The following is a 14,833-nucleotide window of genomic DNA, read 5'->3' on the forward strand; positions in this document are numbered from 1 at the left end:
CTTAATTTAGTACACGGCATACCCTCCAAACTCTCGAGAGTGCAGCAATAGCTTGCCAGCTTTACAAACTGACATTGTGGTGAGTGGGAGGTGGTGGAATACAGGTATCTCAAAGGCAAAATGGTTTGTTCATTGGAATCAGAAAAGTACTTTGTTGTTTTGAGGAAACACAAACACAAGAGTTGGGAAGGGAGATCGAATGGTGAAGACATTTTTTGGAAAAGCAGGAAGCATGGTTTTCCATATAAATCTTAGGCGGATGTAATAGTGGTGTTTAAGAGGCACATTGATACGCACAAAATGGAGGGATATGGATTAAGTGCAGGCAGATAAAGTTATCTTGGCATCGGGTTCAGCATTGACATTATGGGTCGTAAGGGCCTGTTCCTGTGCTGCACTGTTCTATGTTCTAAATCTGAAAGGCATCTTTAATCCACCTACAAAAATGCTGTGAAAGCTGGAAAATGGAGACTTTTAAGGCAAACCAACACAATTTTTGGGGGTTAATGAATCAAAATGAAATTAATGTGAGGAAAACTATCACAGTCTAATTAAATGACATAACAGATTTTAGAATCTGAATGGATTAGCCCTGTTTCATAACTTCATGTCCTAGGAGCAGAATTAGGTCATTCAGCCCATCAAGTCTACCCCACCATTTAATTATGACTGATCTATCTTTCCCTCTCAACCCCATTCTCCTGCCTTTGCCCCATAGCCCCTGACACCCTTACTAATCAAGAATATGTCTATCTCCGCCTTAAAAATATCCATTGACTTGGATTCCACAACCATATGTGGCAATGAATTCCACAGATTCACCACCTTCTGACTAAAGAAGTTCCTCCTCATCTCCTTTCTAAATATATTTCCTTTTATTCTAAGGCTTTGGCCTCTGGTCTTAAGCTCTCCCACGAGTGGAAACATCCTCGTACTTTGTTCCGCCCCCTCCCCTGACAGCACTCTGAAGACGGGTCTCGACCCGAAACGTCACCCATTCCTTCTATCCAGAGATGCTGCCTCACACGCTGAGTTACTCCAGCATTTTGTCTCTACCTCTCATTATTCGGTCTACACACAGTTTGTATAATTTAATGTTAGGCACTTTAAATTAAATAACAAATTATTGGTCAGTTGGATGAAAAGATACATTGGTACATCTAACAATATTCACCATTTGTCAAGAGAGTTTTATTGACATATGTTCAAATCATAACAATGAAATTCTTTCTTGCAGCAATACAGCAGCATTATAGTTTATAATAATAACTTTATTATATAGTTTACAGAATATATAGTATTCTGTAAACTATATAATAAACAAAAAAATTGTTCTACGCGCGCGCGCACACACACACACACATTTATATACAAATGTATATATTTATACACAGGCTTCTATATTTTCTTCCCGTTAGCAGGTATGAAATGAGTGTGTGGCCAGGGTGGTTTGGGTCTCTGATGATGCTAGCTGTCTGTTTGAGGCAGCGACTCCTGTAAATCCCTTTGATGGTGGTTGAGGGGAGAACGGGGGTGGGGGGAGGTAACCCGATAAAATATTTAACAATCAGTGAGTGTGCAGCTGTTTGATCGTTAAATTTGGTTTTAAAACTACTTTAAGAACACTGCCCCACTAGCTGTAAAATTAATTCAGAAAGGGCACAAGAACTGTGACAAATGTGACCTGTGATCAGTTTAACTTAGCATCATGTTCAGCATGGACATTGTCCTCCAATTAATCTATTAAATGCATAAACCTAAAGACTTAAATTCCTTGGATTTTGCTGTTAAATCTATAGTGGGACAATGAGTAATCTATCACTACCGTGTATTTTTCATCAGCTAATAAAGTTCTACTTTTCTTCTCTCCCCTCAACCCACTCCTCCTCATAACGCTTCTGTTGTCTCTACATATTAAGCCACTGTTACAAACATCACACCTGGGCTATCAAGGTTACAAATATGTTTTATTACCATTCAATTGTATTGCAATCAAATACAGCAACAGGAAAATGTGGAAACAAAGAAGAAGAGTCCCAATCCGAAACGGCACTTATCGATAATACTATACAAAGGTACTGCAGATGCTGGTTTATACCAAAGATAGACATGAGATGCTGGAGTAACTTAGTGGGTCAGGCAGCATCTCTGGCGAAAATGGATAGATGACGTTTCGGGTCAGGATATTTCTTCAGGCGGCACCTATCAGTGTTCTCCAGACATGCTACAAGAACTGTTGAATTACTGTAGTACCTAGTGGCATTTTACAGTGTTTTTGTGCCGAGATTCAGTGAATGATTTGTAGCTGTATCCACCATGGATGCAAGTTGCAGATTTGGCCATTCCTGAATTATAGATTTTCTTCTTATCGGCACAGACTTTGCTTGCATATTTACCATTTTCGGAAATCTTTCATCAACTGCCTTTTTAGTGTTTAGAGATACAGCGCGGAAACAGGCCTTTTGGCCCACCGAGTCTGGGCCGACTAGCGATCACACCGTACACTACCGCTATCCTGCACACTAGGGACAATTTACAATTTCATCAAAACCAATTAACCTACAAACCTGTACACCTTTGGAGCGTGGAAGGAAACTGGAGCATCAGGAGAAAACCGACTGGGTCACAGGGAGAACGTGTAAACTACGTACAGACAGCACCCTTAGTCATTATCAAACCGGGATCTCTGGCACTGTATTCTACTGCTGTGCCACTATGCCGCCCCAATTTTATCCCACCATTTTGTGGTCCGAATTTGGTTAATATGTGTTGGCTCACACCGTTTTGATATCTAGATCGTGACTTGTCAGGAACCAGTCTCCTAGCTGCAGAACACTTGTCAATATTTCCATGTCCATGCACTGTAGCAGTGGAGGTCATCCAATCTCTCACTGCCTCACTGGACTCAATGCTTCGATTGCACTTGTGAACATCAGCGGTGATTTCTGTGTCACCATATTTTCCTCTCAGTTTGAATATTTAAAGTTTTCTGGAATACTTCTTTGAATCTGCATGCAAAGGAATTTGAACCTTTAAACATACTTTGTTTTAACGATGTGGCATTTGTACAGACATTCTTCTCATGTTACTAATCTACTAGTGGAAAACTGTCTGGAAGCATACTGTGTCTCCTCTTTATAGCTTTGTACATCAATTAACATTTAGCTGGCTTGAGTTCTGCAAGAAATTATTTGTTTTAAATCTTTATTAAGAATCAGGTTATTAATAGTACTGTGAAATTTCAGTCATATGTTTATTATGCCCCAACTCTGAATATATCACCCAAGCAGAATTCCTGGTCCTTGTTTTTTTATGGCTTCTTGTCTTCTTGCTGTTATCTGCCTTGATTGATTCTCAATCACAATCCTAGACCGCTTTCAACGTCTCGCATATATCTCTAAATAGACACTCTATGCATCATTTTATTCTTTGCTTTCCTCTCTTAACACGAGGATTAGCTATATTTATCTTCTTGTCAAAGCAACTTTTTTCATTTCAGATTATTGGATCTGTTGCATTATCAGTCTTTAAAAACATGTTCCTTTCCGGTCATTTCTAATTCTCACACAGATTGGTGTTTGCATTTTTTATTAGTTTTCAGCATTCTTTTAACAAAATTTCTAGGGCGATGAGGAATGAGAGGGACATTTAGTTATATCTTTCAATAGGCTATGTTCGGCATGGTGGACCAAATGGCCGTCTCCTCTCATTCCTTCAACCAATGTGACATGACCACAGGCATCTTTCTCAAGGTAATATTAGTGAACAAGTAGAAAATAATATGTAGGAAGGATCTGTAGATGCTGTTTTAAACCGAACACAGCAGTAGAGGCTGTAGTAACTCAGCGGGTCAAGCAGCATCCCTGGAGAAAAGGAACAGACAATGTTTTGGGTCGAGACCATTCCCCAGACAAAATCATATTAGTCTTAGTTATAGAGATACAGCTGGGAAACTGGCTGTTGGGCCCATTGTGCCCACGCTGACCAGTGATACCCTGTTCACTAGTTCTATCCTACACATTAGGGACAATTTACAGAGGTCAACTAACCTACCAACATGTACACCTTTGAATGTGGGAGGAAACCGGAGCACCCAGAGCAAACACATGCAGTCGCAGGGATAACATACAGGTTCTGAACAAACAGCACACGGTCAGGATCAAACCCAGGTCTTTGGTGCTGCAAGGCAGCACTGCTGCTGCCTCTCTTTAATTAGTGGAGTAACTCAGGAGGTCATGCACTTTTGTACACCAGCATCTGCAGTTCCTTCTTTTTACATTGGTTGGAGACAACATGGTTTAAGGAAAGGTAATGATTTGAGGATGCAGTGAACAGAGTGCATAATAGGTATTAGTGAGTATGGTATATTTGCATTAACATCTGTTGCATACAATAATGGCTCATGCATTTGGGGTTGAGGATTAGATATTATCTTAAATAAGGAATTGGTTAAAGGGCAGAGATTGGAAGTTAAAGCTTCATTTTGGCAGAAGGTTGATGGTGATGTACGATAGGATCGGATCTGAATGTAACGTGAACGCTCCATTCCTGCATAGTCATAGTCTATTTGTCCCTTTGTTACCAAGAATGTATCTACCTCTGCCGTAAAAAGTATTCAAAGACTTTGCTTCTAAAGCTCATTGTAGAAGCATGGTCTAAGCTCTTGACTCTGTGAGACAGAAAAAAAGTAACGCTTGGGGTGGCACAGCGGTGGAGTTGCTGCCTTATAGTGCCAAAGACCCGGGTTCAATCCTGATTACGGGTGCTGTTTGTATGGAACTTATACGTTCTCCCTGTGACTGTGTGGGTTTCCTCCGGGTGCTCCTGTTTCCTCCCATATTCCTAAGATAAGTTTGTAGTTTGGCTTTGGTAGAAATTGTCCCAAGTGTATGTATGTAAGATAGTGTTAGTGTATGGGGTGATCACTGTGCGGTGTGGACACGGTGGGCCAAAGGGCCATTTTCCGCGCTGTATCGTTAACACCTGAATACCCTCGGAGAAATAAAACACCTAGTCTGTTTTTAACAGTGACCCTTCGTTCTGGATTCCTCCACAGCAAAAAGCACCCTCTTGTCCATCCTGTCACCACCCTTCAAAATCTTTTGTGTATCCATCGATCTCCTGCACTCTCTAAATTATCGGGGTAACAAACCCAACTCATCCAAACCATCCTCAGAAGACTCATTCCAGATATTAATGCAGGAAACCACTGAACTGCATTCAATGGATTAAAAAAAATCTTATGTAAGGACCTCAATACCGTAAAAATACTCCAATGTGGATTCAACAGTATCCCATATAACAGAAACACAACTTCACTATTCTCTATTTTACTGAACTCCCCAAGCAATAAAATATAACATTCTGTTTATTTCCCTAATTACATGCTACACTTCCCTAATTGCCTTTACTAAATCATGCACTAGGTACACAAAATCCTCCCAATCCAAGAGCCCTGTAATAGGCACAATGCTTTTTTTTAACCTTTTCCTGCCAAAATGAACATTTACATTTTTCAACATTATGTTCCATTTGGCAGGTCTTTGCTTATCCATAATCTGTACAGCTTTGTGTTGGAAGGAACTGTTGATGCTGGTTTACAATGAAATTAGGCACAAAATGTATTCAGCAGGTCAGTCCGCATCTCTGGAGAAAAGGAATGGGTGATGTTTCAGGTTGACACCTATCAGACTCCTGAGCATTTTGTGTCTGTCATCTGTATATCCTTCTGTCTGTTTTCAAATTGCTTTCCTTTCCCATTTATGTTTCATTTCTAAATGTAGCAACTTGGCTTGGAGCCACCATCCATGTAATTTCCTCAAATGTTAAATGTTGAGGTTTCAGCACCAAAGTATTATTCATTACATCTTGCAACCAGCAAAGGACCCATTTATACCCAATGTCTTTCTGTTAACTAAATAATATATGTTAACCATCCATCCAAATCTCATTTGCTAAGAGCTTTCAGTTTCCTCAAAAACATTTAATGCAATATTTCGGTAAAATTGCATTTGCTGGTCAATGCATGGAAAGATATATTCAGCCTTTTACTATCTTTTAAAGCATTTGTCCAAATGAGATCTGCTCATAGAAACATAGAAATTAGGTGCAGGAGTAGGCCATTCGGCCCTTCGAGCCTGCACCGCCATTCAATATGATCATGACTGATCATCCAACTCAGTATCCCATACCTGCCTTCTCTCCATACCCTCTGATCCCCTTGGCCACATGGGCCACATCTAACTCCCTCTTAAATATAGCATCATCGGCTTGAATAGAACCTTTTTCCATGTACAGTCGAACTAAAACAACAGAAGTATTAAATATACAAGGCTTGGCATCTTCCAAAAGTAAATCATATGCAGATTAATGTTAGGCTGTTCTACATTGTTCCAGCAAAGCAAACCTTTTCACTGCACCTATGTGACAATAATAAACCTAAACCTAAAACAGGAAAGCACCTGAAATCAGCATTTATTCTATTCATGCTTATGATCCTGACGCACATTTCTACTTTTACATTTAATGTGTAGGCATGTAAACAAGTGGATATCCGTCCTCTGCCCCGTTTCCGTTCAGATCTTCAAGGACCCAAGAATTTTGATCTAAGGCAGGTCTGAGGCCAGATCGTCGCCTGGAACCCCTCCCCCCATCCCCTCTCCTGCGTCAAATCAACTTCCACCCACTGCAGCTTAAACCCCTTCCCATCTGCTCTTCATGAGTTAATGTTCTAAACTGAAGTCTGGCACGGGTAGTGGATTATCTCACAGGAGTTCATGCATTGTAAAGCAACATCCTGAAAGCTTGTCCAATTAAGGAGTTTGTCCTTTTCCTCCAGGCAACTTCCCTTTGTGCGGCAGGAATGCAAGGTCTCTTCCTGCTCTGGTTTTCTTTTCCAACTTCAGCCTGTGGAAAACAAAATGTTAGGCCGTTGTGCGTCACGACCATTATTGTTCAATAATGTATGTGTACTTTGTACAATTAGTATGGAATGAGAGCAGTCATGCTGTCTCTTTCCAGAATTAATATTTTTGAAAACCTAAATCTGATTTTGATTCCATTGCTATGTTGAGTACTTGCCATCATTTGTACTTCACTGCATGAGCTGATTCCAAAAGCTACTGAAAAGACACATGAAGCAGAACCAACACTTATTATTCGACAAATGTTTAATTAGCAAGATGTTCTATTCACTGATCAGGAACAGTGCTTTTCTTTTCTGTCTCTTTAATGAGTAAAAACTGCTGCCAGAGATATTTCAGTACTTTATCTCCCAGCATCAGTTTTCAAAACAACTTCACCTTAAATCGGCTCATAGCTTAAAATGGATTTAAAAAAACGTCTTTCTGATTGCAGTCAAGTTCTTTATCAGAAAATCAGTCCATTAATATTGAACTATTTTTCAATTTAAATTGCTTATTTTGTGATATTACATCGTACTTTGCCATAAATTCTTAAAATGAAAGGCAATCCACAAAATGATTTTAAAACTTGAGAAATTGAAAAGTAGCTTTTAAATTATCCCAGTATTATATTTAAAACAGTCTACTTAGGTATACGATTTTCAGCTGTAACTTGTTCATTTTGAAACTAGGAAGGGGATTTAATCACGTTAAAGTTGAAACTAAGTGCTTGTCATTTTCTTTGAAGGAAGGCAAAATGTGCTTAACAATTGTCTGATTCAATAATATGCATGAATGAGCTGAATTTACATTTAAGTCATCTTCCTAAATGCTATTAAACCAAGAACCTCGCTTTTGCCTTTCTCAGTTTCCATCTGCTGTGTCTTGTTCCTTTCTTTCAGACTCCAGCATTGTTGCATTATATGGATGAAATTCTAGGCAGCCGACACAGGACATCTGGCCAATTGTTGCATGCTATTTTGGTTCTATTGTGACTCAGTAAAGTTATCGTTGAAAATAAACTCAGTATTAAAGTGGGGCCAGAACTGAGGCCTTTGTGTTTGGAAACCATAAATTCTTGTTGAACTGCACACATTCCACATGCAAACTTCTTTGGATGAAAAAGTAGCTTTATCACGTTCCCTCCATATGTTTGACTGGGTCTGCTACATCTGCTTTAAGTTACTTGACTAACATTTGTTTGTATTCCAAAATTGTGCTCTTGGGAAAAATGTTTGATCCTGTGCAGTAGTTGAAGGAGAAATCGACTTCATGTGGAAAAGAGAATTTGGAAAAGAAACAGCACACTGTTCTTTTCAGCATTATCTGACATTCTTTTTAATCTAGACTGAAGTACATCAGAGGCCATCTCCAGGTAGAGGCCCAGGAGAATACAGATGGTGGGATCTGGAGCAAAGAGCAAACCCCTGGAGGAACGTATTGATAGATGGTGTTTTGGGTTGTGACCCTTCTTCAGACTGACCAGCCTGAAGAAAGGCCACGACCCGAAATATCACCTATCAATGAGTTCATCCAGAAGTGATCAGTCTGAGGAAGGGTCCCAAACCGAAACGTCACCCATTCAGTCTGAGGAAGGGTCCTGATCTGAAATGTCACCTTCATCAGTCTCCAGAAGGGTCCCGACCCAAAATGACACATATCCTTGTTCTCCAAAGAAGCTGTCTGACCAGAGCTATTCCTGTACTTTGTGTCTCTTTTTGTAAACCTGCACTTGCAGTTCCTAGTGTCTCTTGGTGGAATTCAGCAGATTAGGCAGCATTCCTGGAGGCAGAGAGATAGTCAAGACTCTACAATCAGTGCCCATGACCTGAAACACGACTATTCCTCTTCCTCCACAGATGCTGCCTGACCATCTGAGTTCCTACAGCAGATTGTTTTTTGTACAATCTTCAGGTAGTTTTATGTTGTTACAGAAATCGGAGTGGGAGCTTCCTCGATTGATTCCTGTTTGACCTTGTGATTGCAATACTTGTGCACAAGGGGTACAAGAATCCTTTTGAGAAACCTAAGGAGATTTGGTCACGTTGTATCAGAAAGTACTATAAGTACTTATGGAACATTGCAATAATGGATTGAGACTCCTGTAATGTGCTCCATGGCTCTCTTTGATCCTAATGGGCCTGTCCCACTGAGGCAACTTTTTAGGCGACTGCAGGAGACTATGCAGTCGCCACATGGTTGCCACATGTTCGCGGGTGGTTGCCTGGGGAGTCGCCTTCAAGGTCGTGAGGAGTTCCTGCATTCTGGGAACTAGTTGCGGCCTCATTATGGTCGTTGCAAATTTTTTCAACATGTTGAAAAATTAGCGGTGACCAGATTGAAGCCGCCATGGAGAGTAGCGAGAATTCTCGTGCCGAAGGTGGGTCGCCAGGAGGTCCTAGTGGGTTGCCAGGAGGTTGAAGGTTCTCGTAAGTTCTCGCAGGTTGTGGCCAGTGCTGGATGGCGAATTTCTTTGGCTCATTGTGGAAAAGAAACGTAAGCAGTCGTTTTCAGAACCAAGGAAAACCGACCGGTAATGTTAAATGTCCACCGAGCTTCAGTCGTATATCTCTGGCTTCTTCAAAGTTGTCTCCACTACTTCTCCCCCCTCTCCCCCCCCCCCCACCATCCTCTCTCTTAAAGGACTTACCTTACTCTGTGCTTTAGCTGTCAAATGCGGTGTGTGTCTGTATCACCTTGGCTTTGCACCGTGTGCATTTCACTCAGACAGCGCTCCCCACGCTTGACCTGTCCCCTGTCTGCATAACGGGCTTGTGAAGGAAGTGGTGTGTGTGTGTGTCTCTGACAGTCGTCGTTCCAGTTGCCGGCTTTTCAGGCGACTGCTGGCAACTTGACACTCGCCGCAGTCGCCTGAAAAATCGCCCAAGTGGGACAGGCCCATTAGTATCTTCTCCCACACATAGCACAATTTCACTTGACCCCCAAGAAACCCAGGCTCAATCGCAGACCCTCTGTCATTCCACAGCTCCCTTGCTCTAATCTTGAGCCACACAACTCTTCAGGCCCTGACTCTAGCAATTATGTCACCTTTTCTCCGCTCTTTCAACTTCAACCAGATTTAAATGCATTGGGGAACAAGATAGGAAAGCTGGTGGGTGATCCAGACTTCAGTCCGTGGTAAGGAGCAAAAATTGAAATATGGAATTACAGATGTTTCGATTTTGCAAGTTGAACTAAAATATGCTAAAAGAACACATTTTTCTCACAACAAGATGCAGCGTGTCCTTTTATTGTAAGTGAATAACATAGCCAATAAGTTGATTGATCGTAGACCAAATCTTGTTTCTTTGCTCAATAGAAGGAATTATATTCTTATCAAGGCCAGGTGAACAGAAGGTGCTGGCAGCCTGCCAACCAAAGTATTGCAGGGAATATTTTTGTGCCAGGATTTTCCCGGAAATGCTAGTAGTTCTGTGAGGACCTGCCAGCATTTACAGTACCTCCAAAATGCCAGCAAGTTTAGGATTACAAATGAATGTGAAAGTTCTGATAAATCTTGCAGGCAATTACTTGCAGCTCAGCACTAAATACCCCAACATTTCCAATGGGTATTTGCTCATAAAAGCTGCATTTAAAACAAAATAAATTAATTTGTTTTATTGTTTGAAGATTTTATTAAATTTATTTTTTAATTTTAGTTTGTTTTTAATGGTTTCATTGTTTTCAATTATTTTTCAATTTTAAAGCATTTTAAATCTCAACAGCTGTGAACCACAGCAAAGCCTGGGGATTTTGACTTTGCCCTGTATTGATCTATTTCAAGAGTGTCAAACGTGTCTAAACAAAAACATAGAACTGTACAGCACAGGAACAGGTCCACAATGTCTGTGCCAAACATTATGCCAAATTAAATGAATCTCTTAAGTCTCCATGTGCTCCCAGCACTTTATTCCCAGCACATTCAAAGGTTTCAAAGGTCTTTTATTATCACGTGTACCAATTAAGGTATAGTGTATGTAAATTACCATACAGCCATACTAAAAAAGCAATGACACGTAACTACATAAAAGTTAACATAAGCATCCACCACAGCGGATTCCCCACATTCCTCACTGTGATGTAAGGTAATAAAGTCTAATCTTCTTCCCACATTATTCTCTTGCGGTCGGGGCAGTCACACCATCCGTTGGGGCGATCGAAGCTCCCGCAACCGGCGGTCGAAGCTCCAGCGTCGGGGCAATCAAAGCTCCCGCGTCGGGGCAGTCAAAGATCCCACGTCAGGGCGGTCAAGGCTCCTGCGTCGGGGCGGTTGAAGCTTCTGCCGCTTGGAGTTCCCGAAGTAGGTCTCTGACCAGAGGCCACGGCTCCACGATGTTACAGTCTGCTGGCACCCGTGGTAGAGCTCAGAGGTCGATGACTGGCAAACGGCTCCATGATGTTGGAGCTCTCGAAGTCGGTCTTTAGCAAAGGCGGCAAACTCATCGATGTTAGGCTGCAGTGCAGACGGAGATTAGATAAGGGATAAAATCGCATCTCCATCGAGGTAAGAGATTAGAAAAAGTTTCCCCCAACCCCCAATATAAAACAAACTAAAGAACACTAAATACAAACATTTAACACATACTAAAAAAAACAACGAAGAAGAAAGGGACAGACAGACTGTTGGCGAGGCAGTCATTGCTGGCACCACCCAGTGAAGTACTGTGTCTTGTGTCTATCTTCTAAGCCTTCTAAACACCACAATCATATTTACTTCCACCATCCCCCTGGCACTGCGTTCCGGGTACCTACCACTCTATGTAAAGAAAACATCTCCTGGATATCTCCTTTTAAACTTTCCTTATAGTATTTGACATTTCCATCCTGGGAAAATGTTATAAACATGTATCAAGTGTATCAACCTCTGCCTCCAACGCTCCAGGGAAAACAACCCCAGATTGTCCAACCTTTCGTTATAGCTAACAGCCTCTAATCCAGCCAGTGCCCTGGTAAACCTCTTGATACGCTTGACACTCTTGCATCCTTTCCAAAGCCTCCACATCCTTCCTGAAATGGGGCAGACACAACTCTGTTATGTTTTTTTTTGCTGCAGCATTAGATTGGATGCACATTGGATGCAACAACAATGAATATATAATAAATTATCAGATGGTCTACGTGAGCTATACCATGTTAGTGCAAAAACATAATTATATAGTGCAAGTCTGTAGTGGTAAAATTGAGGTAGGGATGTCATTTGGGTGGTTCAAGAACATGATAATTGATGGGAAGAAGCTGTTCTTGATTCTCTGGTTCCTTTAGCTTCCTGATGGTAGCAGTGCAAACCGAGTGTGGCTGGGGTAGTGTGGAACATTAATGATATCAGCTACTTTTTGAGGCAGTGCGTCAAAAGATCTATTCGATGGTGAGAAGTTCAGAGCCCATGATGGACTGGGCAATGCTTACCACTTTCTGAAGCCTCCTTTGTTTTTCAGTATTTAAATTACTGAACCAGGCTGCAATGTAACCAATCATTATGCTGCCTACTGTACACTTGTGGAGGTTTGACAGAGCATTCAGCAATATGTTGAATCTCCTCAAACCTCTGAGAAAGTAGTAGGATTGGTGGGCTTTTTTTATGATTCCATCAATGTGTGGGCCCAGGACAGACCATCAAAGATGTATACATCCTAGAATTTGAAACTCTTCCTCCCGTTCCACCAATGAAGACAGGTGCACTGTCCCTTGGCTTTTCCTTCATGGTCAACAATCAGTTCCTTGGTCTGGCTCGTGTTGAGAGTAAGATTGTTATTCTGGCACCAGTTCATCAACTTTTTAATCTTCCTCCTACTCATTGTACTCATTGTTACCTGTCATTGTGGTCTGTGATGGTATTAATGGATCCAGTTGCAGGCGAAAGAGCAGAGACCCAATTTCCTGAGTTTGCAATGAGTTTGGAAGGGCTGATGGTGTTGATGAACAACAGGTTGACGTACATGACCCAGCATTGAGTGGGGAGATAGCAAGTTTGCAACTACTGTCGACCTTTTGTAGCAGCAGGTGAAATGAAGGGGATCCAGGTCATGACCAAGATAGCAGGTGATGCCTTGTCTTTGTTGCTGCATGAATACATAAACTGATCCAGCATTTGTAGTTTAGTTATGCTTAGAAATACAGTGTGGATACAGGTCCTCCGGCCCACCGAGTCCACACTGACCACAATCACCCATACACGTTCTCTCCTCACACGAGGGACAATTTACAGGGGACAATTAACTTACAAACCCGCATGTCTTTGGGATATGGGAAGAAATCGGAGCACCTGGAGGAAACGTGGTCACAGGGAGAATGTGCAAACTCGGTACAGACAACACCCAAGGTCAAGATCGAACCAGGATCCCTGGCGCTGTAAGGCAGCAACTCTACCACTACACCATTGTGCGGCCCCAAGCCTTACTTTTTTTTCTGCCTTTGATCCTCACTGCCAATGTTTTCCAAACCAATGTTTTCACACCATTACAAATTATTTTATGAGAATAACCCTTGCCTTTTTCAATTGCCAGTGTGATCTTGCAGAGTGACCTGGTCATTTTCTGATTCACCCTGAGTATAACAACCTCTTGAATGTGCAGAAACAGAATATCAAAACTGCAGTGCCCTTGATTCTCACCTGCCTCTAGTACACTGGAGGCCTATTGATATTTGTCCTTTTTGGTTTTGTAGCCATTAATACTATCTGCTAAAAATCTACAAATCTGTTTTTTAACGTTTCATTTTCCCTACATTCAGCAATTTAGGAGAAAGGTCAGAATTCTGCAAAATATAAAGCATCTTTTTCTTTCTAAGTAACAAAGTGAGAGCATCCTCAGCCAATATGAAGAATCATATGTGACACTTGTGACACTTTGGACATCCAGCCCATTGTGTCTGCACTGGTTAATGGCTCTATTTAGTCTATTCTCATTCCTATCTTTGGATCTTTACCCTTACAGGTCAATGCATTTCAAATGCACAGCCAAGCATTTCAAATATAAAGGTTTCTTTTTATCAGGCAGATATCCCCCTCGTCTCCCCGATCATCCTTTTACCAATTTAAGTTTGTGACTCTTGATTATTGACCTCCCTTATACCCTCTCTAGGCCCCCTATAACTTTATCCACCACAATTAAATGTTCAAGTGGTTCTGTTCCAAAGAAAACAAACCCAGTGTAGACAAACTATCCACTCAGCCAAAACTTTACAGATCTGGCAGTAACTTCCATAAATTTCCTCTCTAGACTGCTCATTTCCTTCCAGTAATGAAATTAACCTCTTCCATCGCTTTTTTACTTTTAAAAGAACAAATCTAAGTGTTAGAGCAACTCAGTGGAATAGGCTGCATCTCTGGAAGATGAGAGGTGACGTTTCGGGTCGGGCCCTTCTTCAGACTGACCTGCTAAGTTACTCCAGTGCTTTGTGCCTTTTAATGTAAACTAGCATCTGCATTTCCTTGTAACTTTTTTTATCCTGTCATGTAACAAAGGCTGCTATTTTCAATATACTTGGGGTGGAATAGAACATGTTCAAAGACCTAAGTTTAGATGAGAAATTGAAGATAGTAAATGCAAATCAATCATCACTTTCTCTGGTAAATGTTGTCTCATTTATTCCACAACGCTGCCCTGTCTTCGATTGACTTGCCAACTAGTTGACACCATTTGTTTGAACAGCCTCAGTTTAAATCCTTTATCATCCATTGATGTCCTAGTGTAGAAGTGCTATTGTTGCGATTTACAAGCTTTGAAGGGATTTGATTACAGGAATTATTTGAGCAGTTACCCTGGAGGACTGAGCAAAGCAATGTTCACTTTGCTGCATTTACAATCTGTCGACACAGCATATTGTACTTCAACACCATCTCAGTACATTACTCAATGCATTGGAACCAAACCCGTACAATGACTTTGAGAAAGTCCCCCATTAGCCAAGGAATTATTACTGTAGTCTTTTTC

At 41.2% G+C, this 14,833-nt stretch overlaps 1 protein-coding gene across 2 annotated transcripts in view; it reads left to right on the forward strand.

Annotated features, from left to right (window-relative positions):
• LOC129701509 (protein diaphanous homolog 1-like) overlaps nt 1–14,833 on the forward strand; it is a 168,510-nt gene that overhangs the window by 140,063 nt on the left and 13,614 nt on the right. The window lies entirely within an intron of this gene.

The sequence above is a fragment of the Leucoraja erinacea genome, chromosome 11 (genome assembly GCF_028641065.1).
Source record: "Leucoraja erinacea ecotype New England chromosome 11, Leri_hhj_1, whole genome shotgun sequence".
NCBI classification, from domain to species: domain Eukaryota; kingdom Metazoa; phylum Chordata; class Chondrichthyes; order Rajiformes; family Rajidae; genus Leucoraja; species Leucoraja erinaceus.